The sequence below is a fragment of the Lithobates pipiens genome, unplaced genomic scaffold, assembly GCF_037356315.1.
Source record: "Lithobates pipiens isolate NorthernLeopardFrog02 unplaced genomic scaffold, aLitPip1_a1.2 Scaffold_27, whole genome shotgun sequence".
Classification (NCBI taxonomy): domain Eukaryota; kingdom Metazoa; phylum Chordata; class Amphibia; order Anura; family Ranidae; genus Lithobates; species Lithobates pipiens.
In genome coordinates this window covers 21520293-21535541 of record NW_027507788.1, presented here as the reverse complement: position 1 = coordinate 21535541, position 15249 = coordinate 21520293, and the positions used below count along the sequence as shown (strand labels likewise).

At 44.6% G+C, this 15249-nt stretch overlaps 1 protein-coding gene across 2 annotated transcripts in view; it reads left to right on the top strand.

Moving 5' to 3' along the window:
• Nucleotides 1-3928: 3928 nt before the first annotated feature.
• LOC143933641 (sialic acid-binding Ig-like lectin 14) overlaps nt 3929-15249 on the top strand; it is a 55715-nt gene continuing 44394 nt past the window's right edge. For both annotated transcript variants that reach the window (XM_077456594.1, XM_077456593.1), the window contains exon 1: nt 3929-4166. The gene's annotated coding sequence lies outside the window, so the exon portion shown is untranslated. The remainder of the gene's footprint in view (nt 4167-15249) is intronic.

The following is a 15249-nucleotide window of genomic DNA, read 5'->3' as shown; positions in this document are numbered from 1 at the left end:
CTACAGGTAAGCCTAGATTAAGGCTTACCTGTAGGTCCAAGAAATATCTCCTAAACCTATATGGTTTAGGAGATATTTGCCCGAAAACAGGCACCGCTGTCTACGGCGCATGCGCCGTAGACAGCGGCGCACTGAGTGCGGCATTCTCAGAGACGGAGCTGCCGCACGTGTTGGCTCCCGTGCGCATGCGCGGGAGTGACGTCATCGCGGCTTCGCCGAATGACAGCGGCGGAGCTGCGAGACCCTACCAAGAAGATGGATGCAGCGGACTACAGGGGACAGCGGCGACTTAGCTGGCTCCTGTGTCAGGAAAGTGACACATAATGGACTACTATGCGATGCATAGTAGTCCATTATGCTTTGCCTTTGCAGGGAATGAAAGAGGAAGTAAACTCATCAGGGTTTACTTCCTCTTTAATTTTTACTGAGGACATGCTAGAATTAATTGTGGCCCAGTGCAACCTGTATGCACAACAATTCATAGCAAGTAACCCAATGTCCTATTATGCCCATCCCTATGAGTGGACAGCTCTAACAGTGGAGGAGTTTACAATTTTTTTGGGCCTCACATTCTGTATGGGACTAGCCAAAAAAAAAATGAATTACATTCATATTGGTCAACCCTCCCCATCCACCACATGCCCATATTTTCCTCAGTAATGCCCAGAACCAGATATCTCATGATTATGAGATTCCTACACAATAATGATAATACCCAGTGCCCTCTCCGAAATGACCGAAAGATTTATAAAATTCGGCCACTACTAAATTATTTTTCTAAAATCTTCCCCCAGTTGTTTACCACAGACCAACACATATGCGTAAATGAGTCCCTTATCAAATTTACTGGCAGGCTGGGCTTCAAACAATTTATTCCTATCAAAAGGGCCCGCTATGGGGTGAAGCTGTATAAATTGTGTGACTGAGCCACAGGGTATACATATGCCTTCATGGTATATGAAGGGAAGGACACCCAGCTGCATCCCCCTAATTGCCCAGACTAGAAGGGATCAAGCGGAAAAGTCATTTAGGAACTCATAAACCCACTCCTGGAGAAAGGCTACCATTTGAATGTAGATAACTTTTATACAAGTTTGCCCCTGTTCCGCAATCTTCACAGAAAGAACACTACAGCATGTGGCACCATAAGGACAAACCAGAAGAGCTAAATGTTACTGAAATGTCACTTTGTGGCGTTTTCATCGTCCTGGTTCTCCAGGGTCTTCAAAAGTGTAATACGTAGTCAACAAGTTAGATGTGTAATTTATGCTCCTAGAACACCTGATGGTGCTCCCTGCATGTTGGGTTCCTCTGGCTATAGTGGCTAGGCTGTGAAAAAGTCACACATGTGTGATATCGCCATACTTAGGAGGAGTAACAGAATTTATTTTGGGGTGTAATCTGTGGTATACACATGCCATGTGAGAGAAATAACCTATTACAATGAGAATTTTGTGGGAAAAAAATCTTAATTTTGCAAAGAATTGTGGGGAAAAAAATTACAACATCAAAAACATCACCGTGCCTCTTACTAAATACCTTGGAATGTCTACTTTCAAAAAAGGGGTCATTTGGGGGGGTATTTGTACTTTCCTGGCTTGTTCGGGTCGCAAGAAATGAGATAGGCCACCAGTACATCAGATGTGATCAATTTTTTATGATTTGCACCACAGCTTGGGGACTCTCTAACTTTCACAGAGACCAAATAATATCCACTAATTTGGGTTATTTTTTACCAAAGATATGTAGCAGTATAAATTGTGGGCAAAATGTATGAAGAAAAATTTATAATTGCAACATTTTATCACAAAAACTAAGAAAATGCGTTTTTTTTTTTGGTCTTTTTTCATTTATAACACAAAAAATAAAAAAACCCAGAGGTGATCAAATACCACCAAAAGAAAGCTCTATTTGTATGAAAAAAGGCTTTGAACTGTAGCTCCGTGTGTGCTTTTTCTCCTTCCTCAGCTCCTTGTGCTGTGCTGAGGAGGAGACCAGAGTCCCGGCCGGGTTCCGGAATTCACATAATTTACGGGGTCGCTCTTTTTTTTTTTTTTTTTGTTCCCCATCGGGTCTGTCAGTTCTCCCCCACTCCCGGATCCTCTTTGTGATCTCAGGGATGTTTTAATGTTTTTTTTTTTGTTTTTGCGATATAAACAAAAAAATAGCACCGATTTTGAAAAGAACACATTATTTTTTACTTTTTGCTATAATAAATATCCCACAAAAATATATAAAAAAACTTTTTTTTTCCCTCAGTTTAGGCCGATACGTATCTTCTACATATTTGGTAAAAAAAATTGCAATAAGTGTTTATTGATTGGTTTGCGCAAAAGTTATAGCATCTATAAAAAAAGGGGATAGATTTATGGCATTTTAATTAATATTTTTTTTTTATATTAGTAATGGCGGCGATCAGCGATTTTTATCGTGACTGCGACATTATGGTGGACACATCGGACAATTTTGACAAAATTTTTGGGACCATTGGCATTAATACAGTGATCAGTGCGATTAAAATGGCACTGATTACTGTAAAAATTTCACTGGCAGTGAAGGGGTTAAAGCTAGGGGGCAGGGGAGGGGTTAATATGTATCCTATTTTGTGTTCTGACTGAAGGGGGGATGGGACTGTGCAGGGAAACTAACAGATCGCTGTCCATACTCTGTAGGGTGGGCACGGGGCTCTGGGAATGCGCTCGGAGACCACCCAGATTTGTGAGAATAGGAAATGAATATTCCCTACTCTCACACTGAATCACCTCTCTGCAAATCAGGAAGAACGGGTTTCCTGTTTGGCCAAAAAGAGAAGAGTTCTGATTGGCTGCCAAGGAGGAGGGAGGAGATGGAATCTGCTGAGCAGGGGAAGGAGAAGCTACTCATGATGCCCGTTATGAAATAAGGAGATGCCCATTGAGGAGAGCCAGGGAAGCTGCCCGTGATTGCCCACCACGGATGGGCTAAATACGCTGACCAACTTACCAACCCGACCCAACCCGACAACGTTTGCGGGTGCACTGTTTGCCTCACCCCCCCCCCCCCCAAAAATCTTTTTACCACCAGCCACCACTGGTTCCCAGCATAGGTAGAGAATTGACCACAGTAAGCTCTTCAGCTTAGGGTGGTCATACTTTAATAGGACAGCAAGGGGACTGGCAGGAACACCAGGGATTTCACACAAAGCAAGCAATACAAAGGGAACAGGATACTTTCTCATACAAGTATATGTACAGCAGGCACATATCAGGAATATAAAATTCTTGGGTAACAAACTCTTTAAGCCCTTGTACACACGGTCGGAGATTCCGACGGAATGTGTCCTATCGGACCGTTTTGTCGGATATTACGACTGTGTGTGGTCTCCATCGGACTGTTTCTTTCGGAATATCCGACGGACCAACTTTTCCAACTTGGCGGTAAAATTTTCCGACAAAATGCTCCGATCGGACATACTCCGATCATGTGTAGCCTACTACAGTGCCACGCATGTTCAAATCAAATTCCTAGACCAAAGCTATTGGCTACTAGCCTGAACGTAGTCCCGTCGTAACGAAATAACATCATCACGTTATGTACAATCAGATTTTCTGACAACTTAGTCTGACCGTGTGTATGTAACATCACTTCCTCTTCCGGAATTAATCCGTCGGAATTACTCCGACGGATTTGGTTGTCGGAATCTCCGACCGTGTGAACAAGGGCTTAGGCTTCAAAAAGCATCACCAAAGCATGGCAGAAGCAAAAACACATCAAAAAAGCATGTTGAAATGGTAGGCGCTTTAATGTTTGTTGAAGTCGAAGCAAGTGTAAATGAGCCCTTTAAGTAGTCTGAGTAGTAACCAGCTATGTGCAGAATAACAGCAGATTGTGAAATATTGCATTACTTCCCTCTGTACTTCCCATGCTTTGTATTTCCCCATTCATAGAGAGTCCTGCAGACAGAGGAGGCAAAGAACGTACCATCTGAGACTTACAAATATAACGTATCTTGGATTTAAATAAAGGAATTTAGCAAATCAAAAGTGACACGAAGGATTGCCAGGAACAAGGAGATGCCAACGTCGACATGATAGAAATCTCTGTTGTTTCGTTTATGTGTCTAAGTTTGTGAAGTAAGAAAATAATCACCAAGCAACATTCCTTTGGCTCCGGTGTTATTGTGTCAGGTAAGTGTAGTAACTGCCAACTGAGGAAAAGCTAATAATGTATACCTCCCAGACTTAAAAATTATGATGGACTGTCTTGGTACTAATAACAGGCAATATAAGTAGTATAAAAGTATTTATTACATGTAAGAAATGACATACAAAGTACCGTATATACTCGAGTATAGGTCGATCCGAATATAAGCCGAGGCCCCTAATTTACCACAAAAAACTGGGAAAACGTATTGACTCGTGTATAAGCCGAGGGTGAGACATGCAGCAGCTACTGTTACATCCCTGTGTCCCGTCCATCCCTGTGTCCATGCCTGTGTCCCGTCCATGCCTGTGTCCCGTCCATGCCTGTGTCCCGTCCATGCCTGTGTCCCGTCCATGCGTCCATGCCTTTGTCCCGTCCCTCCCTGTGTCCATCGCAGCCTACCTGTCTCTTTGTCTTCTGCAGTCTCTGTGTGCCATGCCACGCCGCACCTCTCCTCCTCGTCTGACAGACGGCGGCCATTCCACTGTTCAAAAGCCGCGCCTCTCTGTCTGTGATAGGCGGAACACTCAATTTCCCAGCAGTCAGTGTTCCACCTATCACGGACATCCTCTCATCCTCGTCCGTAGTATGAGAATGAGCGGATGTCCGTGATAGGCGGAACACTGACTGCTGGGAAATTGAGTGTTCCGCCTATCACAGACAGGGAGGCGCGGCTTTTGAATAGTGGAATGGTCGCCGATCTGCGTGACTCGAGTATAAGCCGAGGGGCCACTTTCAGCCTAAAAAAAGGGGCTGAAAATCTCGGCTTATACTCGAGTATATACGGTACATTAAAACAACAATTTTTGGAAGAAATTATATTTCACAAAACAAATACTCAGGGTTCCCCCTAGAGCAGGGGTAGGGAACCTCAGGAGTCATGCCTGTGATTGTCAGGGTCTTGCAATGTTTCATGGGACTTGTAGTTTCAAAACAGCTGGAGAGCTGAGGTTCCCTACCCCTGCCCTAAAGGCATCTGTTGATGAAGTAAATTTTGAAATTGACTTTTCCTCTACTAGTTTCACGGTGTGATCACTGCTTCTTCAGGAGGAATAATCTATAAAATATTTGAGTAAAGCACAAGTCAAATGCATTACATTCAAAAATGATAAACAAATATAATTCAGCAAGCTATATAATTCAAAATAATAATAATCAGATTGCTCGCCAGGCTGGACAATGGGCAACACTGACTGTATGTAATGGCAAGGGGTCTGGGGTGTGCTGCAGGTTCTATTGATGCTCGTTGCTGGAGGGGATCTATTTTTGCAGGGGGGGGGGGGGGGCTATTGTTGCTGAGGAAGTCTGTTGTTTCTGGGGGTGGGTCGTATATTCCGGGGGGGGGGGGACCATTGTTGCTGGGAGAGATCTACTGTTGAGGGAAAGATCTACTGTTTCTGGATGATGAAGAGTCTATTGATGCTGGCTGTGGAGAGATCTGTTGTTTCTGCTGGGGGTCTATTATTGCTAGGTGGGAAATGTTGTTGCAGGAGGTTCATTGTTGTCAGCGGGCTATATTGTTGCTGGCTATAGGGGATCTATTTTACTGCTTTTCTTGTTATCGTTACCATAGTCCATATACATTACTTTGCACCACAAAATGATACGTGGTTCTGTTCTCTCTAAAAAGCAGCAGTGCTGAGAGTTGGGTAGGGTTTAGCCTCCTTACACACGGTCGGACATTCTGCCAACCAAATCCGTCGGATTTTGTCCATCGGATTTTGTCCGTCGGATTGTGTCCGAAACTGTTGCATACACACGGTCGGACAAAGTTGTCGAAAAATCCGATCTTTCAGAACGTGATGACGTAATTTCGTTACGATGGGACTACGTTCAGGCTAGTAGCCAATAGCTTTGATGTAGGAATTTGATCTGAGCATGCGTGGCACTTTGTCCGATCGGAATTCTCTACACATGATCGGAGTATGTCCTATCGGACCAGTTTGTCGGAAAATATTTCCAACAAGTTGGAAAATTTGGTCCGACAGATATTCCGACGGAAACCATTCCGATGCATACCACACACAGTCGGATTATCCGACAACACGGTCTGATAGGACACATTCCGACGGATTCTCCGACCGTGTGTACGGGGGCTTAGAGTCAAGGAAAGGTAGGGGCGGAAAAAGGGGTGACTCGGAAAGAGGGAGTACCTGCACCTATTTTCTGAGAAAAAAAGCCCTAACTGTATATATACTGTATATACATTTCTGGCAATAGCTCTTTAGGAAATGATACTGTATTAAGCACCATGGCGATTGCTGATAGAGAGAAAGAACTCCCGTTAATTAATTAATTCACCTAAAAATTTGACCAGAAATACAAATATAACCTCTGTTGCTCGTTGTATTTTTGAATGACTTCACCTCACCAAGATTTATTTTAACAAGATTTGTCCAACAGCTGCTCACTCAATACATAAAGCAGTGATTCTCAACCAAGGGTTCCTCCAGAGGTTGCTAGGGGTTCCTTCAGCATTGGGCAATTTCTGCCTCTCAGATAAGTTCCCACTCAAACCATTGTTCTTTTTAGCCATCTGTAAGGAGGCAATTCTTCCCAATGACCACAAGTGTAAGCCCCTGTACACACGATCGGAGATTTTGCCAACCAAATCCGTCGGATTTTGCCCATTATATACAGAGGAGGCGGGAGCACGTGACAGGTAGAAGCTCTGGAGCAGTCAGAGCATTACTCCTATATCATATTGAGCAATTCTGCCCTTTTTTTTGTAAGGGCTCCTTTACACCCGCATCACTCTTTCAAAGGCAATCCACATGATTCAGAAAGTGGTAAGAGTGTGGCAGCGGAATGGTGCGATAATGCCACCTTCTGAATGCATGTTTTTTTTTTTAAATGGGAATGGGAATACTTTGCCAAAATCATAAGCCCACTGTTTGGCTCATGGCTGCAGTGTAGCCCCATTCATAAAATTTACAGGGTTAAAATTCTTGCTGCATTTATACTTTTGTTTTTTGTGTTTAGATAGCTTTGTGTTCATTCCCAAAATTGGGGTTCAATTACATTGTTTCTCTAAGCAAATCTTTCATTTTTATTTCTAGTTTTGAATAGATTGGGAAATGATTAGAACTTTTGTCACACTATATTGCGTCTGTGTCCTTATTTGGCAGATTTTTCTACTTCCTGTCCCAATGAAAATGTTGTAACTAGGACAGGAAGTGAGGATATATCTCTAAGCCCACGTACACACGATCGGAGATTTTGCCAACCAAATCCGACGGATTTTGCCCGTCGGATTTAGTCCGACGGATTGTGTCCGAAACTGTTGCATACACACGGTCGGGCCAAGTTGGCGAAAAATCCGATCTTTCAGAACGTGATGACGTAATTTCGTTACGATGGGACTACATTCAGGCTAGTAGCCAATAGCTTTGATGTAGGAATTTGATCTGAGCATCCGTGGCACTTGGTCCGATGAAAATGCTCTACACATGATCGGATTAGGTCCGTCCAGCCCAGTTGGTCGGGAAATATTTCCAACATGTTGGAAAATTGGGTCGGACGGAGATTCGGACGGAATAAGTCCGATGCATACCACACACAGTCGGATTATCTGAGGACACGGTCCGATAGGACACATTCCGACAGATTCTCCGACCGTGTGTACAAGGGCTAACAGGGACACAATTGTAATTAAAGCGTGGCTCCACCCTAAAGTGGAACCTCCGCTCATTGGAACCCTCCCCTCCTCCAGCGCCACAATTGGCACCTTTCAGGGGGGAGGGGGGTACAGATACCTGTACAGTACAGGTATCTGCACCCACTTCCGGCATAAATATCCGCAGAATATGCGGATATTTACGCTACTTCCTGCGGGTCCCCTGCTGTCCGCTGGGAAACACACGGATCCCAAGGACAGCGGGGACCATCCTTATTGAGCAGCGCGATTCGCGCAGGCACAGTAGGGAACCGGGAAGTGAAGCCGCAAGGCTCCACTTCCTGATTCCCATACTCAAGATGGAGGCGGCAGCACCGGAGAGACGATCGAGAGATCGACTTCGGGTGCCGACATCGCGGGCGCGCTGGGCGGGTAAGTGTCCTTATTTTAAAAGTCAGCAGCTGCAGTATTTGTAGCCGCTGACTTTAAAAAAAAAAAAAAAAACGCTGAAACTCCCGCTTTAAAACACTTCCTATGAGTAGAGTAAAGGAAGGTCATAACCTCTATTACCTTTATATTGCTGACTGGCAACTAGAGGCCCTACTTGTTATTTCAAATATAAATAGTTACTGTGAAACTCACCTTTGTTTGCTTTATGTTTTGGATGCTTTGACTGAGAAGGAATGTTACATTAGATTTTGGCTATGTATCAGTTAATTAAAGCGGTTCTTCACCCTAAAGGGGAAGTTCCGCTAGTATTATCCCTCCCCCCTCCGGTGCCACAATCGGCACCTTTCGGGGGGGAGGGGGGTGCAGTTACCTGGATAATCCAGGTAACTGCACCCACTTCCGGCCAGACCGCCGCAGACCCCCGCATCGCTCCACCCGCCCCGTTGTGTTCTGGGAAACACACAGTTCCCAGAGACACAGCGGGGAACCAGCGCAGCGCGACTCGCGCATGCGCAGTAGGGAACCGGGCAGTGAAGCCCTCATGCTTCACTTCCCGATTCCCTGACAGAGGATGGCCGACAGCGCCGACAGCGCTGGAACCTGGGACAGGTAAGTGTGATATTATTAAAAGTCAGCAGCTGCAATATTAGTAGCTGCTGGCTTTTAATATTTTTTTTTTAGGTGCAGCTCCTCTTTAAATTTACTGAAGAAAACTTCCTGTTTCTGAGTTATGCAGAAAACAACACAACCACAGTATACAGCTGTGTTAAAAATAATAGCGTGTGAAAGGATGCTTTTCTTTTTATATAATGTTTTATATTTTTTGTATGGAAAAAAATGCTAAATAAAGAATAAAAAAAAAAAAAAAAAAATAATAGCGTGTGTTTAAAAAAGTGAGTAAAGCTCAAAATTTTTATATTAGTTTTTATTTCCATACATGCAAATGCAATGGGAACACTGCGCATTCTATTCCAAATCAAAACATGAAGAAAAAGGTTTCAAATTTGTTATTACTTTACAGAAAGTAAAGAAGAAGGATTATTAGGTGTTAACAAAAAATAGCAGTGTCTGAATTTTTCTTTACAAACTCAAACATTTACTGTATGAACTGAAAAATGCTTGAAAACTTTCCTGTGAATCGCTGAACTGATATTTAGTTGTACAAGCACTGTTTCTGAGAACTGCTTTGCATCTGTGTTGCATGAAGTTGACCAACTTCTGACACCCGTGAGCAGGTATTCCAGCCCTGGACGATTACACTACATTCCACAATTCCTCTACATTTCTTGGTTTTGCCTCAGAAACAGCATTTTTGATGTCACCCCACAAGTTTTCTATTGGGTTAAGGTCCAGGGATTGGGCTGGAAACTCCATAACATCAATCTTGTTGGTCTGGAACTGTCAGAGAAGTTACCTGGTTGGTCACGGTGCTGGCCGTGCTGGTGTGCGTCGATGTGCGACGGTGCGCGCGTGTCCCTGCGGGCGCTGGTGTACGCCGATGTGCACCTGTGTGCACTCCTGTTAATGCCGCTGCGCGCCGGTGTGCACTGTTGTGTGCTCTCCTGGTGGCACTGGTGTGGCACTGGCACTCGGGTGGGTGCGTGTGCGCTTATTGCCCGGGACTTTGCGCATTGGCACACACATGCGCGGTGTTTGGCGCCAATCGGCCTATTTAGGTCTGCCGCATACTCCATTCAAGTGCTGCCTGATCATCAGCTCCTCTGTTCCCTGCTCCGTTGCCTGTATCTGCATTCCTGTATCTCCGATCTCCTGACGACCCGGCTTGCTCTTTGAACACCCCTGATCTCCGCCTGCACCTGACCTCAGCCTGTTCTGACCTCGCTCCTGCCTATTCCTATTGTACCATTGCTGCCAGCCTGTTGCCAAATCCTGCCTGTACCTGGACCCGCCTGCTCAGCTCCTGCTCTGCACCCGATTGCCTGTGTTTCACCCTACTCACCTGCTGCTTCGGGGGTTCATCCTACTTCCAGCTCCTGGACCCTCTTCATAGGCTCTCATACCACTCTGCACTCCCAGCCTCCTGTCTTATCTACCAGGGGTTGTGAGTCGGACACGTACGGGGGACCACCCTCTGTCCAAGCGGACTCACTGGTCTGGTAAGTGGAAGTCTGACAGGAACCAAGCTTCTGTTCACTTACTGGTGTTTTTGGGGCCTTTGCCTTGTTGAAACACCCATTTCAAGAGCATTTCCTCTTCGGCATAAGGAAACATGACCTCCTCAAGTATGTTGATGTATTCAAACTGATCCATGAACCCTGGTATGCGATAAATAGGCCCAGCACCATAGTATGAGAAATCAGCGACTTATAGCAGGACTGCCATATTGCGGTTGTCAGATCTGACACTAACTGACACATTTGACACTTTTTTGGGGACCAGTGACACTAATACAGTGATCAGTGCTAGAAATATTCACTGTCACTGTACTAATGACACTGGCTGGAAAGGAGTTAACAGCAGGGGTGATCAAAGGGTTAAATGTGTGCCTAAGGAGTGCTTACTACCTGTGTGGGAGGTGCTTGTACTATGGGAAGACCCATACTACTTAGCAGAAACACAATTTTTCTACCTTTCCTTCTCACAGAACGGCGGTCTGCCTTGTGCCTTTTTTATATTGGCAGAGCGCCGTTCTGCTTCTCTCGGGAACGATCAGCGGGTCCTGGCAGACATCGAGTCTGCCGGCCCAGCTGATTGGCTACCACTGTGTCCAATCACAGCGGGTCGCCGGCTTCGCGCTTGCGCGCCCCAGACCTTGAGGTGTCTTAGCAATTGATAATTGCCGGCTTTGCCATTGGTCAGGAGTAAGCCGGGTCAGGATCAGAGGTCAAACACAGGAATCAGGAAACAAACACACAGAAGCTGCAAACCAAACAGTAATGAGCCCATAATGTAGCTTGTTTCAATAACCCGCACTTGTGAACCATGCCAATGTCCATGCACATCTGCGCCGGGCCAGCTGCTGGTCCGTGCATGCGCATATGTATGCACAAGGACACTGTATCTGCTCTATGGACCTGATTTCCCTGACAGTATGATTCTCCTTTAACGGGGTGTGTCAGGGGGGCGTGTCCTATGCCTACATACTTTTGCTAATAGGTGTCCCTCATTCCCAACTCAAAAAGTTGGGAGGTATGTAATACTGGCTGTAACATTGATCAACAAACTGTTACCTAAACAGGACAAGACACATGGGGGGGGGGGGGGGGGGTGATATACTAAAACTGGAGAGTGTAAAATTTGGTGAAGCTTTACATAGAAACCAATCAGCTTCCAGGATTTTTGTACAAGCTTAATTCAACAAACTGTGGTTGGAAGCTGATTGGCTAACATGTACAGCTGCACCAGATTTTATACTGTTCAGTTTGAGTTAATCATCCCCATGGTGACTATAAGGTAGGAATACTTTTTCTCTCTTATGCCCCGTACACATGATCGAAAATTCCGCCAGCAAAAGTTGGATGTGAGCTTTTGGTCGGAAATTCCGACCGTGTGTATGCTCCATTGGAATTCCCACCAGCAAAAGATTGAGGGCAATGTTCTCAATTTTTCGGTCGGAAAAAGTTCAGATCGGAAATTCAGATCATCTGTACCAATTCCGACGTGCAAAATTCCTACCCATGCTCTGAAACCATTAGACGCATGCTCAGAAGCATTGAACTTCATTTTCTCGTCTCGTCGTAGTGTTGTACGTCACCGCGTTCTCGACGGTCAAAAGTTCAGAAAACTTTTGTGTGACCGTCTGTATGCAAGCCAAGCTTGAGCGAAATTCCGTTGGAAAAACCATCCAAGTTTTTTTCCGACGGAAAATCCGATCGTGTGTACGGGGCATTAGGAGCACTAATGAGTGGATGAGTGGCTGTAGGCTCTAGATTTTACAAATTTAGAAGTGTAGGGAAAGCTATATGTGAAATTATCTTATCTGAAATCAAAGCACTTCCCTGCTTCTGAAGACGTCACCCTTTGATGACGAAACGCATTAAGAGGCTGTTCCCGTGCATTACTTCCGGCCCACCGAGTGGAACGCACGCCAGGATCGAGTCGTTGTTACAGTGTATTACATTGTATGATTGCAAAAGTGGCCTTTTTTTTATTTTTATCTAATAAATATATCCTAAGGGATTTTATACTATGAGAGGCTCCCTCTCCATTTTTATTTTTACTTTTATTATATTGCCTGTCCATTAAACCCTCTGGAGCAACACTGGGATCGCACAGAGGAGAAGTAAGGATCTGCACTAGGAAACCATCAGGAACACCGGGACAGGTGTCCTTAACCAGTTGCCGACCAGCGCACGCCAATGTACGTCGGCAGAATGGCATGGGCAGGCAAATGGGCGTACCTGTACGTCCCTTTAAATTAGCCACCCTGCCATCGGTAGCGTGCCGACAGCAGCGCGCTCCCGCACTGGTCGGGACCCCCGTGAGTCCGGTCGCGGGCCCCGTGGACTCGATCGCCGTGGGCATACCCGCGATCGTCTCATGGAGCTGCCGAATGAAAAAATGCCGTTGTAAACAGCATTTCTCCATTCTGCCTAGCAACTAGTGACGCTGATCTCTGCTCCATGTGATTGGAGCAGAGATCAGTGTTCACTAAATTAAAGCCCAGCCCCCAACAGTTAGTAACACACCCCTAGGAACATTTAACCCTATACTGCCACCCACTGGTTAGCCCCCTTCACTGCCAGTGTCATTTACACAGGAATCACTGCATTTATATAGCACTGATTGCTGTATAAATGACAACGGTCCCAAAAATGTGTCAAAAATGTCTGATATGTCTGCCATAATGTCGAAGTCACAATAAAAATCGCTGATCGCCGCAAAAAAAATAAAAAATTAATAAAAATGCCATAAAACTATCCCCTATTTTGTAAACGCTATAACTTTTGAGCAAACCAATCAATAATCGCTTATTGCGATTTTTTTTACCAAACATATGTAGAAGAATACGTATCGGCCTAAACTGAGGGAAAAAAATGTTTTTTATATATTTTTGGGGGATATTTATTAAAACATAAATTTTGTTTGGGAGCCATGTCGCACGACCGCGCAATTGTCAGTTAAAGCGACGCAGTACCGAATCGCATAAAGTGGTCTGGTCTTTGACCAGCAAAATGGTCCGGTCTGTAAGTGGTTAAAGACCTTCAAGCCTTTATGACTTCCCTTGCTGTACAATAAGGAAGTCATTAACATCTGGTGAGTGTGGTGAGTAAACTTTTAGCACGAGGGGGAATGTTCTCTACAGGGGATATCCAGTCACCCAAGCACTCAAGATTGCATAATCTATAAAGACTTTTTTTTTCACTATTTTCACTTTAAAATTTTTGCAGCATTGTATATTATATGTATTTATATTCACAGCTATAATGGCATTTACAGTTTGGTACTTGTGATTTATTGAGGCACTAGTTGGATTTTTATACGTTAGAGCAAGCGCTGCCTATCTCACTTCCCTTGTGCTCCCATCACCACCCCCAAAGGGTTTCGGCCCTCTAACAATTTTTTTAATTGAAACTCCAGCTATACAAAAAAGTCAGACACTTTTTATCTCGTAAAGTTATTAACATAATCAAACCGAACACAATTAAATTGCAATGAGAAATGAATTGGAAAACTATTACCCCTAAGACATTGGTGTTAACCACAATGTACTGTATCCAAATTTATTTATAGATAAAGCAATGCCTTGTGCTAGTTAGATTGCTTCATTTTTTTTTTATCAATCGGTATCTGTAATAGCTGTTTGTACTACTTGTATCTATAGTACAATATACACAGTATCTCACAAAAGTGAGTACACCCCTCACATTTTTGTCATGTGACAACACTGAAGAAATGACACTTGTCTACAATGTAAAGTAGTGAGTGTACAGCTTGTATAACAGTGTAAATTTCCTGTCCCCTCAAAATAACTGAACATACAACCATTAATGTCTAAACCACTGGCAACAAAAGTGAGTACACCCCAAGTGAAAATGTCCAAATGGGGCCCAAAGTGTCAATATTTTGTGTGGCCACCATTATTTTCCAGCACTGCCTTAACCCTCTTGGGCATGGAGTTCACCAGAGCTTCACAGGTTGCCACTGGAGTCCTCTTCCCCTCCTCCATGATGACATCACGGAGCTGGTGAATGTTAGAGACCTTGCTCTTCTCCACCTTCCATTTGAGGATGCCCCACAGATGCTCAATAGGGTTTAGGTCTGGGGACATGCTTGGCCAGTCCATCACCTTTACCCTCAGCTTCTTTAGCAAGGCAGTGGTCGTCTTGAAGGTGTGTTTGGGGTCGTTATCATGTTGGAATACTTCCCGGCGGCCCAGTCTCTGAAGGGAGGGGATCATACTCTGCTTCAGTATGTCACATGTTGGCATTCATGGTTCCCTCAATGATCTGTAGCTCTCCAGTGCCGGCAGCACTCATGCAGCCCCAGACCATGACACTCCCACCACCATGCTTGGCTGTAGACAAGACACACTTGTCTTTGTACTCCTCACCTGGTTGCCACCACACACGCTTGTCACCATCTGAACCAAATAAATTTATCTTGGTCTCATCAGACCACAGGACATGGTTCCTGTAATCCATGTCCTTAGCCTGCTTGTCTTCAGCAAACTGTTTGTGGGCTTTCTTGTGCATCATCTTTAGAAGAGGCTTCCTTCTGGGATGACAACTATGCAGACCAATTTTATGCAGTGTGCGGCGTATGGTCTTTAGATCCTCAGAGAGTTCTTTGCCATCAGGTGCCATGTTGAACTTCCAGTGACGTGTATGAGAGAGTCAAAGCGATAACACCAAATTTAACACACCTGGTCCCCATTCACACCTGAGACCTTGTAACACTAATGAGTCACATGAAATTGGGGAAGGAAAATGGCTAATTGGACCCAATTTGGACTTAGGGGTGTACTCACTTTCGTTGCCAGTGGTTTAGACATTAATGGCTGTGTGTTGAGTTATTTTGAGGGGACAGCAAATTTACAC